We start from the raw sequence: 22951 nt of genomic DNA, 5'->3' as shown, positions 1-22951 counted from the left end.
ATGAAGCTGCAAGCCATCTATCTCAGCAAAGTAACACAGGAACAGAAAATCAAACACCACATGTTCTCACTCATAAGTGGGAGCTGAACAATGAGAATACATGGACACAAGGAGGCAAACATCACATACCAGGGCCTGTTGAGGGGTGGGGAGGTAGGGGAGGGATAGCATTAGGAGAAATGCTTAATGTAGATGACGGGTTGATGGGTGCAGCAAACCACCATGGCACGTGTAACAAATACCTATGTAACAAATCTGCACATTCTGCATATGTATCCCAGAACTTAAAGTATAATAATAAAAAAAAGAAATAAAAAACATGAAAAACTGAGCAGAAATCTTGGACTTGTAGAATACGGTGATGGAATTGAAATTTTAATAGGGAGCTTCAAGAGCAGACTCGATGTAGAAGAAAGAATCAGTAAACTCAAAGACAGTTTATTTGACATTAGCCAATTCAAGGAACAAAAACAGGGAAAAAGGAGTAAAAATGAATGAAGAAAGTACACTGCACCTATCAGACACCATTAAGAAAACAAATCTATTCATTATGGTAATCTCAAAAGGAGAAGATAGAAATCAAACATTCACTAAAAGAAATAATGGCTCAAAACTTCCCAAATCTTGGGAAAGATATGGGCATCCAAATTCATGGTGCTCAAAAATTCCCAAGCAATATCAATCCAAAGAAGTTAACCTGAGTGCACATTATAACCAAATTGTCAAAAATCAAATACAGAGAGAACGTTATAAACAACAAGAGAAAAATGAATTGGCACATACAATAGAAACTTTATATGACTATATAACAGTAAGTTTCTGAGAAGAAATCTTGCAAGTCACAGGGAGTGGAATGATATACTCAAAGCTATGAAAAAAAAAGAAAAATATGTTAACCAAGAGTGCTATGCACAGCAAATCTGTTCTTCAGAAATGAAGAATAAACAATGTCATCTAGAGACATGCAAAAGCTGAAAATTCATAATTAGACATGACTAGACAATAACTAATAACATGAAAACATATAAAAGTAGAAAAGTCTCTGGTGAAGGTAAATACACTTAAATTGGCAATATTCTAATACTGCAATAGTGGTGCATAATTCACTTTTACTTCTAGTACAAAAGTTAAAAGATGAAAGTATTAAAATAACTATATTTACAATAATTTATTAATGGATAGATATATAGAAATATGTAAAATATGACAGGAGTATAAAATGCTGTGTGTGTGGTGGAAAACAAGTGTAAGAATAGGTTTTATATGTGATTTAAGTTAAGTTGTCAACTTAAAATATACTTTTACAACTCTAAGGTATTTTACATAAGCCTCATGGTAATAACAACGAAAAAAGCATTGGTATATGTAAAGGAGATAAAAAGATGTCAAAGCATTCCACCATAAAAAAAAATCACAAAGGGAAACAGAATGATGAAAAAACTATAAGAAGTCAGAAAACAATGAAAAATGGCAATAGTAAGCCCTTATATAGCACTAATTATTTAAATTTAAATGGATTAAGTTCTTCAATTGAAATACACAGAGCATTCATATGAATAAAAATTAGCAACACAAGAGGCAACAATATGCTGCCTCCAAGAGAATCACTTTAAGAACACACTTATGCTGAAAGAGAAGGGATGGAAAAAAGATATTCTATGCAAAGGATACCCAAATGAGTGCAGGATTGGCTATATTTATATCACACAAAATAAAGTTTCAATGAAAATTTGTCACAAGAGACAAAGAACACAACTATACAATGACAAAGGTATCAATTCATCAAGAGGATATGACACATAAATATATATGCATGCAACATCAGACCACCTAAAATACAAAGTAAATATTAACAGAATTGAAGAGAAAAATTGATGGCAGTACAATAATAATCAAAGACTTTATTATCCTACTTTCAACAATAAACAGACCCTCAAGACAAAAAATCAGAAAGACTGGACTTGAACTACAGTTTATACCAAACGAACCTAACAGACATATATGAAACAATACACCCAACAACAGCAGAATACACATTATTCTTAAGCCTACATGGAACGTTTCTCAAAATGGATTATGTATTAGTCCACAAAATACATCTCAACATATTCAAGAAGCTTGAAATTACATCAGTTATACTTTTCTGAGCACAATGGTGTGAAATGAAAACCGCTAATAGGAGAAAAATTGGAAATGTGACAAATATGTGGAAACTAAACACACTTTCCTGAACAAACAATGGGTCAAAGATGAACTGAAAAAGAAAATCAAAAATATCTTAAGACAAATGAAAATGAAAACACGACATACCAAAACTAAAATACAGCAATAATAGTTCTGAAAGGTAAATTTACAGAAATAAATGCTTACATTAAGAAAAAAGAAAGATCCCCCCAAAAAACTTAAATTTTACACATCAATAAACTATTAAAAAAGCCCAAAGTTAGCAGAAAAAAAAATTATAAAAATAAGAGCAGAAATAAATAAAATAGAGATTAGAAATTTAACATAAAACATAATCATAATGAAAATTGGTTTCCAAATAGTAAAACAAAATGACAAAATTGAGAATTGGTTTTCAAAAAGCAAAACAAAAAACAAAGCCTAAATTTAGTAGGAGGAAAAAAATAATAAAAATAAGAGAAGAAATAAATAAAATAGATTATAAATTTAATATAAAATATAAACATTATGATAATTGCTTTTCAAAAGAAAAACAAAATAGATTGAACAAGGAAAAAAGAGAGAATTCAAATAAATAAAAGTATGGAAAAAAGAGGATATATTCAACTGAGACCACAGCTATATAGATATACAGAGAAACGTAAGAGACTGCCATGCACAGTTACATGCCAACAACTTGGATATTCTAGAAGAAATGGATGCATATAGAAATATAAACCCTTCTAAGACTGAATCATGAAGAAACAGAAATTCTGAGAAGAACAATAATGAGTAAGCAGATTGAGGCAGTTATAAAAAACACATTACAATAAAATAAAGCCTAGGACCAAACAGCTTCACAGGTGAATTCTACCAAACACCTAAAGAATTACTGTCAATTCTTCTCAAACTATTCCAAAAAAGAAATTGAAGAGGAGAGAACACTTTCAAACTCATTTTACGAAGCAAGCATTACCCTTATATTAAACCAAACAAAGACAGTATAAGAAAAGAAAACTATAGGACAACATCCATAATAAAATATATGCAAAAATCCTCAATAAAATAATAGTAAACCGAATCTATCTACATATTAAAAGTATTATACTTCACGATTATGTGAGATTATCTCTGAAAGAATGGTTAGCATAGCAAATCAATAAATGTGACACAGCATATTAACAGACTGAAGGATAAAAATCATATGATTATCTCAGTAGATGTTAAAAAGCATTTAAAAATTTTAATATCCTTTCATGATTAAAAGTCAACAAAATAGCTAAAATGGAATACACTTTAACATAATAAAGGCCGTAAATGACAATTCTGCAGCTAACATCGTACTCAACAGTAAAGAATGGAAAGCTTTTCCTCTAAGATAAGGAACAAGGCATGGATGCCCACTCTTGCTACTTCCATTCAACCCAAAACCGGATGTCCTAGTCGGAGCAATTATGCAAGAAAAACAAATGAAAAAGCATTCATATCAAAAAGAAAAAGAAACAAAAAGCATTCATTTCAGAAATAAAAAGAAAGTAATATCTTTTTTGTAGATGATATGATTATATATATGTATATATACATATGCATATATATATGTATATATACATATGCATATATATATATATATATATGTATATACACATATTCTCCAGGATGGAGTGAAGCAGCATAATCATGGCTCACTGCAGCGTCAAACTCCTGGGGTCAAGCGATCCTCCCACCTCAACCACAGGTGCATGTCAACACAACTGGTTAATTTATGTTTATTTTTTTGTTGAGACAGAGTCTCCCTATGTTGCCTAGGCTGGTCTCAAACTCCTGGGCTTAAGGAATTCTCCTCCCTCAACCTCCCAAAGTGCTGACATTACAGATGTGAGCCATCATGCCTTGCCTGATTGTATGTGTAGAAAACCCTAAAGACTCTACCAGAAAACTGTTAGAACTAATAAACAGATTCAGTAAAGTCTCAGGATAAAAAATCAATGCAGGATATGAAAATCAGTTGCATTTCTATACACTAACAACAAATATTTTTTAAAAAGAGGCTAAGACAATAATTGCATTTATAGTATCATCAAAAATAATAAAACATTTAAAAATAAATGTAGCCAAGGAGTGGACAGATTTGTACAACGAAAAGTATAAGACATTGATGAAATAAATTGAACAAGAAACAAATAAATGAAGAGACATACCATATTTGTGGATTAGAATAATTACTATTGTCGAAATGTCCACCCTACCCAAAGTGATCTACAGGTTCAGTGCAATCTCTATCAAAAGTCCCATGGCATTTTTCACACAAATAGAAAAAACAATTCTACAATTTGTATGAAATTAACCCATTTATGCCTGAGGTTGCAATTTTTTGAATTTTTGCAATCAGACCTTGGCAATGACATTGAGCAGTAGGATATAAATAACTCCCACATACCTAGCATTCTAATAATGGAATACTAGGCATAAATGGGTTAAAAAGTCCTTGAATAGCCAAGACAATCTTGAGAATGATAAAATAGCTGGGGAATTCATGCATTCTGATTTCAAACAATATCACAGAGCTAAAGTAATCAAAACAGCATGGTACTGGCTAAAAACAGACACACAGATCTATAAAACAAAATAGAACCAAGAAATATGCTGACACAAATACAGTCAACTAGTCTTAAACAAGGTTGCCAAGAAAACACAATGGGAAGAGGTGTCTCTTCAATAAGTGGTCTTGGAAAAACTGGATATCCATGTGCTAAAAAATGAAATTGGAACCTTATTCTATACCATACACAAAAATTAACCTGAAATAGATTGACTTAATATAAGACCAGAAACTAAAATTCCTAGAAGAAAATATAGGAAGACTCTTTGACTTTGGTCTTGGCAATGATTTCTTGGATATGATGCAAAAATCACAGATAACAAAAGAAGAAACAAACAAGTGGGCCAACAACAAACTAAAAAACTTCTGCACAGCAAAGGACCCAGTCAACAAAATAAAAGCAACCTACAGAAGAGAATAAAATACTTGCAAACTACATATCTGATAAGGGGTTGATATCCCAAATACGTAAAAAAACTCATACAAATCATAGCAAAACAAAATTTTTAATAGCTCAATCAAAGAATTGACAAAGGACATTTTCCCAAAGAAGACATATAAATTGCCAACAGACATAGGAAAAGGAGTTCAATAATGTCAGTTTTCATGGGGGAAATGCAAATCAAAAGAACAATTAAATGTCACTTCATACCTGTTAGGATGGCTATTATTAAAAAGACAAGAGATAATAAGTGTTGGCCAGGGTGTGGAAAAAATGGAGAATCCTTGTACATTTTTGGCTATAATGTAAATTAGTATAGCCATTATGGAAAAAAGTATGGATGTTTCTCAAAAAATTAAAAATTAAACTACCCTATGATCCAGCAGTCTCCGTTCTGGGTATATATTCAAAGGGACTGAAAGCCAGTGTGTTGAAGAAATATCTGCACTCCCATGTTCATTGCACCATTATTCACAATAGCCAAAATGTGGAAACAACTTAAGTGTTTATTCATGGATAGATAAATTGTGAGATAGATATGTACATGTGTTTGTGTGCATAATATTCAGCCATATTACAAAAAAGAAATCCTGCTATTTGCAATAATATGGATGAACCTAGAGGTTACCATACTAAGTGAAATAAGTTAGACACAGAAAGACAAATACTGCATGATTTCACTTACACATAGAATCTTACAAAGTCAAACTCACAGAAGCAGAGAGTAGAATGGTGGTTGCTAGGGGCTAGTAGATGGGAGAAATGAGAAGATGTTGGTCAAAGGATGCAAACTTTCAGTTATAAATATGATCTAGGAATCTAAGTATAGCATGGGGTGGCTATAGTTAATATTGCTATTTTTTATTCTTGAAATTCACTAAGACCATAGATCTTAATTGTTCTAACCACACACAAAAAATGGTAACTGTGTGAGGTAATAGATATGTTAATTAGCTTGACTATGGTATTTGTTTTACAATGTGTATATATATATATAAAATTATTCTTTGTATACTTTAAATGTATACAAATTTATTTGTCAATTAGATTTCAATAAAGCTGGGAAAAGTAGAATTAAAACATTCTAGTCTACACATAAAAAGAAAACAAATATATAAAATGTAATAGTTATGTCAATAAATTTTAAAATATGCACCATGTTTTAGTAGCAATTCACATAAGCCATTTATTGGGTGGTGAAAAAGCAATTCCAATTGTTGCCATTACTTTTGATAGCAAAAACCGCAATTGCTTTTGCACCAATCTATATATAGGCAATTTAACATATCGGGAAAGGTTAACATAATTGAATACTAGATAATATTAAACAATCATGTAAAAATTGTAGTGTAATACTGATAATGCAGTTATTATTTTTAAAGTTCATATCTGTTAGAAATACATGTTACAGTATTTATACATTAAATGATAAGATACCTGTGATATGCTTCAATAATGACCAGCAATTTCAAGAGTGAGAGTGAGAAATGGATGAATAGATGGATGGTTCAGATAGATAAAGATAGGTGGATAGATAGATGATAGATACATACATAGATAGATGATAGGTTTTAATATGTGATAGTCATCTGCAGCAAGAATGTTCATATAGTCATCAGAAGCAAGAGTGGTAGGATGTTAATAATCACTGATTTTATGTGAAGTATGTATGTAGATTCATTACATTATATTTTTTAACTTTTATATGTATTTATATACAAACTTTGGAAGAGGGTTTTAAATCTATGTTTTAGTTTGTATAAATAGTGAATAAGAAAAATAGATACCATTTCTTGTAAAATTGTTTCAGTAAAACTATTTATCAAAATAACAACTTTCTTATCTAATACTTTTTCATCACATATATCCAAAACAAAAATAAACACCAAAAAAACACAACTCTCTATAGCTTACACACATCACACAACTAATACAAAAATGTGTTACCTAGAAGTTTTGCCATCTAGAAAACAGATTTCTATTCTCCCATATTGCCATTGGAGGCAAAGCTTCCAACTATAAATTTTGGTATTATTCAGTTTTGCTACATTAAGCTGTGAAACAAATAGCCTCACAGAAAAGTTCAGTGGAATACAAAAACTGAGCTTTATTTCTTTCTCACATTTACATGAAGGTGTCTGATCAATTGCAGTTATACTTCAGGCTAGGGTCGAGTTCAAATAGTTTACACAAATCTTCATTCCAGGATCTAGGAAACGAAGCATCTCCTATTCAGAGCATATTATTCTCATGGCTAAAGGCGAAACCACAAGGAAATGAATGGAATCACGTGATGTTTTGTAAACTATTTGCTTGGTAATAAGATGGCACATTATCTCACATTGCACTAGTCAAAATAAGTCACATGGTGATATAGTTTGGCTTTGTGTCCACCCAAATCTTATCTTGAATTGTAATCCCCCAATGTTGAGGGAGAAACCTAGTGGGAGGTGATTGGACCATAGGGACAGTTTCCCCCATGCTGTTCCTATGATAGCAAGTGAGTTCTCCTGAGATCTGATGGTTTTATAACTGTTTGTCAAGTTCTTCCTTCACTTGCTTCTCTCTCTCCTGCTGCCATGTGAAGAAGGCCCTTGTTTCCCCTTTGCCTTCTGCCATGAATGTAAGTTTCCTGAGGCCCCCCCAGCCATGTGGAACTGTTAGTCAATTAAACATCTTTCATTTATAAATTACCCATTCCCAGGGAAGTTCTTTATAGCCACGTGAAAACAGACTAATACAATAAATTTGTACTGGGAGTTCGGGATACTACTAAAAAGATACTTGAAAATGTGGAAGCGACTTTGGAACTGGGTAACAGGCAGAGGCTGGAACAGTTTGGAGGGCTGAGAAGAAGAAAGGAAGATGTGGGAAAATTTGAAACTTCCTAGAGACTTGTTGAAAAGCTTTGACGAAAATGTTGATAGTGATGTGAACAATGAAGCCCAGGCTGAGGTGGTCTCAGATGGAGATGAGGAACTTATTAGAAACCAGAGTAAAGGTCTCTCATGCTATGCTTTAGCAAAGAGACTGGGGGCATTTTGACCCTGTCCTAGAGATCTGTGGAACTTTGAACCTGAGAGAGATGATTTAGGGGACCTGGCAGAAGGAATTTCTAAGCAGCAAAGCATTCAAGATGTGACCTGGATTACTCTGAAAGCACTTAGTTTTATGCATTCACAAAGAGATGGTTTGGAATTGGAACTTATGTTTAAAAGGGAAGTAGAACAAAAACTTTGAAAAAGTTGTAGCCTGACAATATGTTAGAAAAGAAAAATCCATTTTCTGGGGAGAAATTCAAACCAGCTGAAAAATTTGCATATATAATAAGGAACCAAATGTTAATCAACAAGACAATGGGGAAAATGTCTTTAGATAATGTCAGAGATCTTGGCGGCAGCCCTTGCGATCACAGGCCCAGAGGTCTAGGAGGAAAATAATGGTTTCATGGGCAGGTCTCAGGGTCCCTGCTGCTCTATGCAATCTCAGAACATGGCACCCTGCATCACAGCCGCACCAGCTTCAGTTTTGGCTGAAAGGGGCCAAAGTACAGCTCAGACCATTGCTTTGGAGGGTTCAAGCCTCAAGTTTGGCAGCTTCCATGTGGTGCTGGGCCTCCAGGTGCACAGAAGTCAAGAATTGAGGTTTGGGAACCTCTGCCTAGATTTCAGTGGTGGTATGGAAATGCCTGGATGTCCAGGCAGAAGTCTGCTGCAGGGGCAGAACCCACATGTAGAACCTCGGCTAGGGCAGTGCAGAGGGGAAATGTGGGGTTGGAGCTCCATGCAAATCTGAAATCCAACAGGGCAGTCATTAAATCTTAAAGCTCCAACATTATCTCCTTTAACTCAGTGTCTCACATCCAGGTCACACAGATGCATGAGGTGAGCTCCCATTGTCTTGCACAGCCCTGCCCCTGTGGCTGTGCAGGGTAGAGCCCCCCTCCCAGCTGCCTGGAAGTCCCCACTTGGGGTACTGCCTAGTGGAGCTGTGAGAAGATGGCCACCAACCTTCAGACCCCAGAATGGTAGATCCACCAACAGCTTGCACCATGTACCTGGAAAAGCCAGACATTGCCAGTCTATGAAAGCAGCTGGGAGGGGGGCTCTACCCTGCAAAGCCACAGCGGTGGAGCTGCCCAAGACCATGGGAGCCCACCTCTTGCATCAGCATGACATAGGTGTGAGACATTGAGTTAAAGGAGATAATTTGGGAGCATTAAAATTAAACAACTGTCCTGTTGGATTTCAGACTTACATAGGGCCTGTAGCCCATTTGTTTTGGCCAATTTCTCCTATGTGGAATGGGGACATTTATCCAATTCCTATACCCACATTGTATCTTGGAAGTAACTAACTTGTTTTTGATTGTACAGGCTCCTAGGCTGAAGGGACTTGCCTTGTTTCAGATGAGACTTTGGACTTGGACTTTTGAGTTAATGGTGAAGTGAGTTGAGACTTTGCGGGACTGTTGGAAAGGCATGATTGGTTTTGAAATGTGAAGACATGAGATTTGGGAAGAGCCAGGGGCCAAATGATATGGTTTGGCTGTGTACCCATCCAATTCTCATCTTGAATTGTAACCCCCAGTGTTGAGAGAGAAACTCAGTGGGAGGTGATTGGATAATGGGGACAGTTTCCCCCATGCTCTTCTCATGATGGTGAGTGAGTTCTCACAAAATCTGATGGTTTTGTAAGTGTTTGACAGGTTCCTCCTTTGCTTGCTTCTCTCTCTCCTACTGCCATGTGAAGAAGGTCCTTGCTTTCCCTTCGCCTTCCTCCATGATTGTTAACTTTCCTGAGGCATCACCAGCCATGTGGAACTGCGAGTCAATTAAGCCACTTTTGTTTATAAATTACCCAATCTCAGGGAAGTTCTTTATAGCAGTATGAAAACAGACTAATACACATGGTAAAGCCTCAGAATGTCATGGGGGAAATGTATTTCACTCATATTCAGGGATGCTGTACACTAATACAATCTATCACAGAGAATTTTCCACAAAGAGCATCCTTCCCTCCATGTTTTGGCTCACCAAAATATTATTAGTCAACATTCACCTGGACTCTTGAATGTTAAAGTGGTTTAGATTCACCAGCAGGCCTGGATCCTGTGGGCAAAAGTCTAATTTAATGAGGGCTAAGCTGAGAAAATTACTGTGTCCACTGTCACAGGAACCTAGGGAACACATTTCACCTTTGACAACCCAATTTAGAGCTCCAATCAGCCCAGTGATTGGAAGCCTATTTAAGCCCCTGTGGTGATGTTATCACAGGAAGCTTATCCATTCCCAGCTACTAGACCTGGACAGATCACTCTGTCTACACTAAAATATTTCAGTAACTTGAATCTTGGGATGAAGGAAAGAACTTCTCAATTCGTTTCTTAACAGAAAGTCCCCAGAAACATTCAAAATGTTCCTCCAGGAGGACATCAGCAAGATGGCATAAGAGGACTTTCTAGCACTTACCCCTCACTCCAACCCCACCCCTGCAGACACATCAACTTGAATAACTATCCACATATAAAAATACCTTCCAAGGAACTAAGAAAATCAGGTGAGCGATCACACCACCTAATTGTATCAAAAGAATAAGAAAAAGAATGTGAAAACAAGTGCCTCCCTCAGGAAAACCCAGTGCAAGGCAGACCCACAGGGCTCCAGCCTTCAGGATGGTACCTGCAGATTAAGCCTGCAGGCTCACCTCAGCACCAGGTTGGATCTTGCTACCCACAGGCTCAAGATCACCTGGTGGCTCAGTCTTCCCTCTGACCTACCCCAACACCAGGCCACCCTCCGTGGCCCCAGGCTCTAGACCAATCTCAATACTAGGCCAGCACTACATCCCTAGTCATCAGGTCAGCAATCTTGGGTCCATGTGCCACACCTTCTCCAGATTTTGGACCAGCCCAGAGCCATTCCACGATGTATACATATTTTAAAACATCATATTGTACACAAAAAAATGTATACAACTTTCACTTGTCAATTTAAAAAAAATTAATATTTTCCAATTTCAACACCCCCAATCATCCTTCATGCTGAATAAATATCACCTTACACCTAAAATTATACATCCTTCTCACTAAGCACGCTAAACCAGCAAAAACAAAGCAAAACTTCAACAGTAATGGTGTAAAATATTAAATTCAAATTAAAAATTCAAAGAGAACAAACAGGGTTATTTTATATTAATAAAACATAGTCTTCAGGATAAAAAAAGTATAGGATTTTATATGTCAGATTACATAGAATAGAAATACATAAAACAAAAATGTTGGAGAGATAGTTATTGTGGGAGATCTTAAGGGAAGTATCTCAGCTTTTGAAAGGGAGATCAGTGGGAAAAGGTAATCAAATATGTTGAGAAGTTGAAAATATAATTAAGAAATTTATAAGTTAGGTTTGATTTTTTAACCCTACAAACAGATTGTGGACTTTTTTTTCAATAACTCTTGAAACATTTGTAATCGATAAGAACCCAAGCCCTCTTATTAAAAAAAAGTAAACAGATTTAATTCTTTAGCTATTACAGAATTAAGTTAGAAACTAGTAAAAATGTTTCTTATACAATTCACATACTTAGGAACTTTTAAATTCTCCCAATTTGCTGTTGAAGCAAAGAGGAAAATTAAACCATAAACTATTTAGAAATGGTAAAAATTAGAGCACTGTTGAAAATACAGTTTTGTGCAGATTATTATTCTCCAATGTTCATTCTCTCTTTCTTCCTATTGATTTAGAAGGTCACAAAGCTCAGCCTATATTTTCCAATCTCCTTAGTAAACATAATTAGCTATGTAACTATTATGGTCTAGCCAACGATATTTAGAGAAATTAATGGTGCAACTTCTAGGCTATCATCTTATAGATGAAGTCACTTACACTGGACTGTTTCACTTTTTCTATTCTGTGGACTGGATCTGAGAATTGTGTGGTCTTCATTCTGACTATACAGATGAAGACAACATTATTAGAATGACAGCACAAGAAAATTAAAGAAATTTTAAGTTCCTGATTGATATTGTAAAACAGTGCTTCATAATAGCTTGGACTTATCTGTACTATAACACTGGAGAGAAATACGTTACTACCTTGTTTGATCCATTGTATATTGAGATGATATCTGTTACAGTAAGTAAGCTTGCCTTCTCACTAGCAAAGCATGTGTCCCAAACTATTATAGTTTCATAGCTTCAAATTTCTGTATTAATAATTAATGAAAAAATGGAAATAAGTTAAACATCTAATACAAGTAAACAGTATAAGAAATGTACAAATAGAATAGCTAAAAGAAAGATGAATTCAGAAACTATTGAATTAGAAAAATAGAAAAGCAACAGAAATAGTAAACAAATAAGAGCTGACTTTATAAAGTAAAATAGGCAAATATTGCAAATCAATTTAATATATAGTAAACAAATAAGAGCTGACTTTATAAAGTAAAATAGGCAAACATTGCAAATCAATTTAATATAGGTTCACAGAAGCTTCTGTTAGGAGGGTTTTATGAGAAAAAATCAAAATTAAAAGAAAAACAAGGATATGGTAAGAAAGATTAGAAATCTAATGGATTCAGTAAAATGTGACTTATTACTCACTCAAAGGCCATGTTTCCAAACATGCTCTCTTCCCCTGGAGAGCAAGAAGTTCTGCAGTTTGTGTTCAAGAAGCTCTACTCTACTCAGTAGCTTTCAAGGACAACTTAATACCTTGATAAAGCTACGTTCAACCCGGGATGATGATTTGGAAATGTGTGCAGTGAACATACACTCTGATCTCTGATCATTTCAATGATCTTATTTAGACTCACAGCTCAAAAAATGTTTAACCATTCCAGGTTACAAACCGAGTATCATAGGCAATTCATAGCAATGCTGGACCAGATTAAACCTCAGTGCATTCGATGACTTCAGACTGCATGGTCATGCATAATAAAATCAGCATGAGAAGAGTTATTACTTTCTGACACTATAACCATCCTTTGTCATATATTTATTCTAAAGAGTCCCTTTACTCCTTTTGAATGGTTTATGTTTGTGATATATAAAGCGATTCTTAGAAGAGTCACTGGAACATAGTGAGCACTCAAAAACTATACCCTGCTATTACTATATCCTCCTATGGCACAGATGAGATTGTCATATAACAGAAACACAGCTTTATGCTACGAGCTTGTAGTCCACGGCAGAGCTTCATTCTATCCCAGGTAGAAGGGAGTTGATTAGTCAAATTTAGGAGCACAGAAGTTTTACTAGGCATTTTCCCTGGTTATGGAGAAATATAGGAAACATTTTGATAAGAAAAGCATACTTGTAGGAACCCTCTAAAATTCCATCTTTTGTCTGAATTCAAATGTGTGGTAAGAAGAATTATAGACACAAGAAGGCCGTAATGAGAACATCAACTACTTGGTGATGAAACCATAAAGCTTATGTCAGCATTTTGTGAAATTATGAGATTAATCTCCTATAAAAAATGACAGGATAGGTGGATGGAAGAGAGACAGCAGATCCCCTTTTGACTTTAGCAAAGCTTTACTTTCCTTACTTCATTACCATTATCAATTCAATGAGAAAATTATGGCACCAAACTGCCTAATTGGTAGTTGGAGGGTCATTCAGAATAAATTTCCTTCATAAGAGTAATGTTACCCAGAGGGGACATAGCAAGCCGTGTTCTGCCAGGGTGAATACAGGAACCAATTTTTTTGAAGTCATCAGTGTCCTCACTAACGGTGTAAAAATGATGTAGGTTGATAGAATTTTTTTAGCAACATGCAGGTTAAAATGAGAATTCAAAATGATTTCAGCAATGAACATGTATTTCAACATGGATGGGTCAACATTACTTGTTAACAGGAAAAATCATATGGATATCAAGAAGAGAATCAATAGTTAAAGATAAGAGTAACAAAAAATGTTCCCCGGTTATAGAAGAAAATGAATTAATAAGCTGTACAGAGGTGAGCTTCAGCACAGTGTCCACAAGCCAGGCAATGAGCTGTGCATCCAAGGAGAACACAGGAGACTCAGGTATGCCCTTAAAGGATATGGCAAATGTGAAACGTGGAGGTGGCTATAAAAATAAAATAGTCCTTAAAGATGCTTCTCTATAAGAAATATATTTTCCATGCATACAAAATAGCCCACTTTAAATATGATTCAGTAGTCATCTGGGCCCCTCAGGTTAGCCTCAAATTGACCTCTTAGTATTAAGATGTATTATATGATGATAGACCTATTCTTTTGATTTTGACAGAAATAATAATTTAAAGCAGCATTTCTCTTCCCGTCAGTTTAGGTGAGTTGAACTGCTGTGCTGAGAGGGAGAAACTAGGAGAGGTGGCCCACGAGATTTTTATTGATACGCTTTCCTGACATCCTCATAAAAATATGCAAAACAACAGAATCCTACAGAAGTTATAATATTGATTGGAAATATTAGAAGTTTCACTGCTCTCAGAAGATTTTTGTAGGGGAAAGTGAGCAATATAGCACCATATTTGCTATAAAACTTATTTGTTGCCCCAAATCCTTTGACAGTTTAAATTTTTTTTCTCAAAGTTCAGCAGTAACAATCTCGTGATTGCTTTTGTTTTTCCAACATGTCCTCAAAAATTATATAAGCAAAATTTTATCACTGTGAATGAAGGATCATGGAGTTGAATCAGGGGAGCTTAAGACTGTCTTTGCTGTCAAGGAGCTTGCAGTTTAGAGACAGGAATGCATAAAAGGCTAACAGTACTTGTCTGTTTTTGATGGGATCCAAATAAATAATTTTTAAGATCACAGTCATAGAAAGAAAGTATTTGGGCTTTTAAATATGTAGAGGAATAATGGAAAGAATTGGAAAAATAATTGAATAAATAAGACAAAAAATAAATAAGTTGTGTTACTACCAGAGTTATTATTAATAGAATAATCATTCTGGAGAAACCATGCATGTTAGGGAGCAGTGTAAGGCTTCACAAAGAAGGTGGACTCAGACTAAGAAAGGTTTTGAGTGACAAAACAATTTGAACTCAATTTTGTAAATAATGTGGAGGTTTTGAAAGCCCTTGACCTGGATAGGATGAAATACAGATTTTGAGGTCAATGTATTTGTGGTGAGAAGGCAGGACCAGCAGAAAAGGAAAGAGTGGGTAGGTCATTGCCATAGTAGAGACATGAAGTGTTGTGAAATATGGGGAGGAAGGGCAGGGTGGGGAAGATGACAGTCGAAAGAATGGTTATGAGAGGGAATCTGAAGTAAATGTGGATAGACAGGACTGTAAAGACCAAGGCACCAAGGTTTATATGTGGGGTAACAGAAACAACTTTGAAACTTCACAAAAATAGAAAAGCAAAAGAGAAACTAATTTCAGAAAGATTAATCAATGTATTTGAGGAAATAAAATTTAAAAAGCCAGAAAGTTCTTCAAGTAAAAATGCCTTACCGGATCTTTCTTTTTTCCTTCCCTTTAGATAATGATTCCGTCTTTTTCATTGGTGTTATACCCTTCCCTCTCTACTAGTTTATTCTTTCTAACTTACCCAGACACAAACTTTCACTACCTTATTTATGCTGGTGCTTCCTAAAAATCTGTCCCTACCTCCGATCTCTCTCCTAATCTCAGGACTAATTGTATTAACTTTTACTAAATACTTCCACCTGCTTGACCAAAAGCCTATATATCCAAGATTGACTTTATTTTTCCATCCAATCCTGCTCCTTTAATAGGCTCTTTTTCTTAGTTAGCATCACCATCTATTGTGTCCAAACTGAAAATTCTTGACATCTCCTTCCATTGTTCAACAACTACCACTTGTCCCTGGAAATTCTAAACATTCTTATTAGTTTTCAAAATCTTATAGCTACTATTAAAAAGTTCTCTTATAATTATTTTCTTCGTTCTACCATTATCATTTTTCCTGGGATTTTGTAGCAGATATAATATTTTAGACTCTGACTTTATTACTTTTTCTCAAACTATTTCTTTACAATGTGACTATGTTATTCAGTTATAGTAATTATTTTCTCAAAAACTGAAAGAGAGCCATAAAACCTAACACAAATTTCTTCAAACCTGACTCCATGCTACTTCTCCATCCACTTCCAGCAAGAGCTCAGTGGTCTGGCCACCTTGGGTTCTTCACTGACATTCAATACACCAGGTACTTCAATACACATGTGTTTTATCCATGCTTTCCTTCCATTCTATAAGGCTCTTTTCCACTCTTATTTACCTCTTTAATTCCTACTCATTCCTCAAGACCTGGCTTAAAGATCATATTTTTTAGCCAAGCCCCTTGACACAAGTTGTCAGAATTAAAATTCTTATTGCCTTCTAGCAATAATTTTGCCACTCATCATATTGCATCATGGCTATTTGTGGAGACACCTGGTTTGACCACTACAATCCTTTTCAGGTTTTATTAGTCTTGAAATTTACAGCAGCCAGCACAATATCAAGCATGAATGAGGATTTCTGTTTACTGATGTCAACTTATTTGAATTAAGCTCACTTTAACTGAAGACGTCTGTGAGAAGTGGGAAAAAAGGTACTGAAACTCAGAGAAAGGACAAGGAATTAGAACATACTTGTTTTCCAAGTTTCTTGGAGAGGGTTAACTCGTAGAGGATGATGACATAGAGAAGGTAGGAAGAAAAAAAAATGGAAGTGAAGCAGTTAGTGAAGCATAAAAAGTACCGGGAAAGAAAATGGTACTGAAAGCTGTCCATTGGAAACAAGCCTCAGAAGAAAGGTTTAGAGCCTTGTTTCATTATTGCCAAGTTCTGTGGGTCAGGCCGGCTGCTTTAAAGGATAATTTTCTCCTCCCTCTCACATGAAGATATGTAAATGGCATCCAGATGTTTTAGGATGATCATTCTTTTAATTATTTTCTTAATGAAATCTTTTAGAGATTGTAAATAACATAAATATACTTTCCATTTGTTCATTTGTTTACTGAATCAGCTGTTAATTCAAGTATATTGTAATGAGTAGCATTGTATTTGTACCATATTTGCCTGCCGATGGTTTGTATTCACTTACTAATAAATTGGTCTTTTATCAAATTGATTATATCTCTGTCCCATTAAAATCTGGATAAGAAGATATAAGTTACTTTCTCAGTTTAAATCTTTACCCTCATTGTTTTTATTATCTACACAATAGTATGTGCAGCAAACAAAATATGGGTTGAAAACATGGTCTACTAATTTTCCTACAATTTGCCCTCTCTTCACACTCTCAAATTTTTATGGGACCTAATTAGCATTAACAATTATAATTCCAGTTGCTAAATAAGAGTGTCAGAAATGATAACCTAGGAAAAACCAAGTATATTATCTGACTTTGACACTGACATATATTCAGTTATTCCTCATAAAATCAACTTTAAAATGCTGTAGATAATGATTTTATACTCCTCACTTATTTTAGTAACCAAGTATGTTCTATAATCTCAGGTTGTTTCTAATTGTTATAATTTTAAAAGGAGCTCACATGTTATCCAGTCTTCAAATCACTTCTCACTGGTCTTCAAATGAAGAAATAGTAGCTTCTGTTATGACTTATTTGATCCTCTCACAACAAATGACCCTTTCTGAAAGATATAAAGCATATCCTAAATACCTAGGTGAAATCTACCAGCCAATCTGTCAATATTCTCATCTTGAAAAATTCTGGAGCAACACCACCCTACTTTGTCTCTTGCAGAAATCTCACGTCTTCAAACGTTGGTCACGAGTTGTAGAATTATAATTGCAATAGACTCATCTAATTTTCCTTTTTTCTTGCTCTTTCTCCTTGGAATGCCCTTTTCCTTTTGTTTAAGTATTCTTCTTTAAAAGCTCTCCTCTTAATCCACTATATATCACTGAGAAAAGAAGAACAAATAGACAAACAATTGAATGAGCAACTGAAGTGGTATCATATGTAATTTGGGGCCAAACTCTTGAGTAATTTCATGTTTTTATATAGTTGTGGTTTTGACTACGTCTTCATTTACTTCTTACAGGCTCTACCACGATTTTAGTATTTAGTGAGGAAATTATTCCAATGCCAGTACTCATGATAATGAGTACCATATTTTATATACTACATTGAAAGACCACCCTGAAGGAGCTTAAAATTCAGCAATTGCAAAATAGCAATCATATTAGTAATTTATCTTACCTCAAGTCAAATCTTTTTTGCTTTTTTATTGAATATCATCCACATAAATTCTAGATATCTTAGAGATATTATAAATTAATTTCAGTTCACCCACGCACACATTTTAATCAGAAGTGAAATCATGTTAATTTTATTTTTTATTTCTTTATTTTTATTTGTTAAGTTGTAATAAAAGATAAGGTTGTAAGGTGATTTTATAACACTGCCCTTTGGTTTCTCACCATTTTATTTCCACTTCCCTCTCTGAACAGTCATTAAATGCTAATTTGGAATACATTTTTCTGGATTATTTTCAGAGCATTTACAAATGTGCCCACCTGCACACGCACAGTCTTAGTTTAATAAATATGATACTATTATATATATATTTCTTTGATTTTTCACATAACAGTATATCATAGCAGTATCTCCATGGCAGTATGAATACATTTATCGCCTTTGTAACAGCTACATAGCAATAAATAATCTATATCTACCATAAATTATTTAACTTTACCCTTATTAATGAGCATTTAGTGCACATCCATTTTTTTTTTTTTTTTTTTTTGCTGCTTACAACAATGACAAAATGAATATCCTTGTATATAACTTTGTGCCTAATGTAAATATTTCTGTAGCGCAGTTTAAATGTAAAATTGCTTGGTCAAAGGTCATGTGTGTTTTACATTCTACTAGAATCTAGAAAATTGCCTTTCAAAACCACTTGTGTCAATTTATACTTCCACCGACATTGGAGGATGTATTACCTGTTTCTTCACAAATATATCAAAACAGAAAATTTTTAATTTTTCAAAACTATTTTTGTGTGATGGACATAAAAATGCTATTGTATTTTGATTTAATTTGCAATTCTGTAATTTTTAGTATAGTTGAACATTTTTTACAAACCTTATTACCTATTTGTAATTCTTCATATATTTGCCCATATTTTGGTTTATTTGTCTTTCTATTACTATATTAGAGCTCCTTATATATTATGAACCCATTGTATTATAGATGTTGCAAGAAAATAAACTCATCAAAATACAATAACAAAAACAACAATGTAATAATTAAATTGTGTAAAAGACAGTTTTACTAAGTGACCAGATGAGTCAGTACACCCAGCCTGCCAAGAATTTGAGGTTTGGCGGTACAATTCAAGACTGTCTAGGTCCTAGCTGCAGTTTGCTGCCATTTAATGTCTATTTTCTGATATGATTCACAAACTCAAAGGGAATATTCTTGGACCTGTGGCTAGCTAAGATTTGTAGGACAATGACAGCAATCTCAGAAGTCTTCTAGCTGATTAGGACTAGTTACATCACCGTACTCATGAGAGTCTGAGCTGACAGACTATAAGGGAAACAAAATACTGAGTGACCCAGCCTCTGTGTATTATTTCCTGAGATGGAAGTTTCTACTTTTCTGCCTAGTTACGCTGTTCCTATATGTACAACTCCTTCTTCTTGCAGATGCTATAAAGACTGTTGCATAAAACTATTCGAAAACAGAACGAGCAGAAAACAGAAGCCAACATTCTGTGTTTTACCAAAATTCATCTCATCACAACTTCTGTAACCATAGGATTCTGCTGTATTTTTCCCATTTATTCATTTATCTGTCGATAGACATTTGGGTTGTTTCCAGTTTTTAGCTATTACAAATAAAGCTGCTATAAACAGGTACATACATTCTTTCTGTAGACATTTGCTTTAAGTTGTCTTTGGGGAATACTTAAGATTGGAATCATGTAATTAAGACTGCCAAATTGCTTTCCAAAGTTGCACTAGTTTACATTTCACCAGTAGTGTATGAGAGTTCCAGTTTGTCCATATCTTGGCACATGGATTTTTCTTGTTTTTTGTTTTTTTGATATTTTGCTGGTTTGTTTTTAATTTTAGCCATTCTAGTGGTTCAAATTGTATCACATTGCAATTTTAGTCAGCATTTCCTTAATAACTAATGATTAGCCTCTTTTCATATGCTTATTTGCCATTTATATATCTTCTTGTATTAAATGAATATTAATAATATTTTTAAATATTTAAATTTTATAAATACATCTAATTTATAAAAATGTGTTTGTTAGTTTTCTGTTGTTTTAAGATTTCTTGGCCAGGCGCAGTGGCTTATTCCTGCAATTCCAGCACTTTGGGAGTTTGAGGCGGGTGGATCATGAGGTCAGGAGATTGAGACCATCCTGGCTAACATGGTGAAACCCCGTCTCTACTAAAAATACAAAAATTAGCCAGGCGCGGTGGCGAGAGCCTGTAGTCCCACCTATTCAGGAGGCTGAGGCAGGAAAATGGTGTGAACCCAGGAGGTGGAGCTTGCAGTGAGCCGAGATCGCGCCACTGTACTCCAGCCTGGGCAACAGAGCCAAACTCTGTCTTAAAAAAAAAAAAAATAAATAAAGATTTCTTTATACATTTTACAAACAAATTCTTTTTAGGATATAGATCTGCAAATATTTTACCACAATTTATAGCATGTCTTTTGATTCTCTTAACATTGCCTGTTAAAGGACAGATATTAATTTTGGTTGAGTTCAATTTATCAATTTGTTCTTTTATGGATTTTGCTTTTGATGTCATACCTATGTTTAATTAACAGGGTCACAAAGAGTTTCTCCTATGTTCTCTTCTACAAGTTATACAGTTTTAAGTTTCACATTATTGAGGATTTATATTTTGAGTTAATTTTGTATATGTCATGAGGTATGGATAGAGATTCATCATTTTATGTTTGGATAGCCAATTGTTTCAGCATGATTTTTTGAGAAGACTATTCTTTTTATACTGAATAGCCCTTGTACCTTTATTGAAAACCTGGTGAGCATATAAATATGGGTCTTTTGGATCTTTTATCTACACTGTAATTTTTGTTTTGAGACAGGGTCTTGCTCTGCTGCCAGGATGGAATGCAGTGGCATGATCACTGCTCACTATAGCCTCAAATTCCAAGGTTCAAGCAATTCTCCTGCTTCAGCCTCCCAAATAGCTAGGACTACAGATGCTAGTCACTATGCCCGGTTAATTGTTTTTTTCTTTTTTTTTTTGTAGAGACAGTTTCTTGCTATATTACCCAGACTGGTCTTAACAATACTTACTATAAAGCTGCTAAGGCAACTAATGGGGTGTGGCTTTGGTACAAAGACAGACACATACATCAATAAAACAGAATTCTGAGTCCACACTGTGGGAGGCTGTGGCAGGAAGATTGTTTGAGGACAGGAATTTAAGTCTATTTTGCTTTTGTTGCCTGTGCTTTTGAGATCATACCACAAAAATCATTGCTGAGACCAATGTCACTGAGCTTTTCCCCTGTGTTTTCTTCTAGTAGTATCATAGCTTCAAGCCTTACATTTTCTTAATCCATTTTGAGTTTATTTTTGTATATGGTGTGAGATCAGGGTCTAATTTCATTTTTTTCTCTATGTGAATATCCAGTTCTCTCAGCCCCATTTATTGAAGAGACTGTCCTTTCCTTAGTGTGTGTTCTTTGGCACATTTGTCAAAAATCAGTTGGCTGCAAATATGTAAATTATTTCTGGGCTCTCTATTCTGTTCCATTGGTGTGCATGTCTCTTTTTATGCCAGTGCCATGCTGTTTTGGTTACTGTAGTTTTGAAGTCAGGTAGTATTATAAGTCAGGTAGTATCACAATGCATCCAGCTTTGTTCATTTTGCTCAAGATTGCTTTTGTGTCTGTGCTCTTCTGTGGTTTCATACATATTTTAGGATTGTTTTTTCTACTTTTGTAAAGAATGTCATTGGTATGTTCATAGGAATTCCATTGAATCTGCAGATCACTTTCAGTAGTATAGTCATTTTATCAGTGTTAATTCTTCCAAGCCATTAACATTAACTATTTATCCATTTATATGTGTCTTCTTCAATAGTTTCGTCGATGTTTTATAGCAGGGGTATCCAATCTTTTGGCTTCCCCGGGCCACATTGCAGGAATAATTGTCTTGGGCCACACACAAAATACACTAACACTAACGATAGCCAATGAGCTAAAAAAATAAAAAAATAAAAATAAAAAAATCAGAAAGGAATCTCACATTTTAAGAAAATTTGCAAATTTGTCCACATTCAAAGCTATCCTGGTCGGTATGCGGCCTATGGGGTATGTTTTGGACAAGCTTGTTTTATAGTTTTTAGTGCAGCAATCTTTTATCTCCTTGGTTACATTTATTTCTATTGGTTACACTTATTTCTAAGTATTTTTATTTGTAGCTATCATAAATGGAATTGTTTTCTCGATTTCTTTTTCAGATAGTTCATTGTTAGTATATACATTACTACTGATTTTTTGTATATTGAATTTGTATCCTGCAACTTTGGCTAAATTTGTTCATTAGTTCTAATATTTTTGGTGGACTTTTAGGGATTTCTATATATTGTATTCTAAACATAATCCTATATATTGGATTCAAAATACAATCCAATATATAGAAAGCCCTAATTCAATTTTATATGCTAGATTATACATAGGAATTCCATTGAACCTGCAGATCACTTTGCAGATTCAGTGGAATTCTTATATATAACCAATCTTAGATAACTTTACTACCTCAGTCAAGGGTTTACAGGTGAT

This window comes from Hylobates moloch, unplaced genomic scaffold (genome assembly GCF_009828535.3).
Source record: "Hylobates moloch isolate HMO894 unplaced genomic scaffold, HMol_V3 SCAFFOLD_4, whole genome shotgun sequence".
In the NCBI taxonomy this organism is placed as follows: Eukaryota; Metazoa; Chordata; class Mammalia; order Primates; family Hylobatidae; genus Hylobates; species Hylobates moloch.
The sequence above is the reverse complement of the archived record's forward strand: the minus strand, read 5'-3'. Positions refer to the sequence as shown.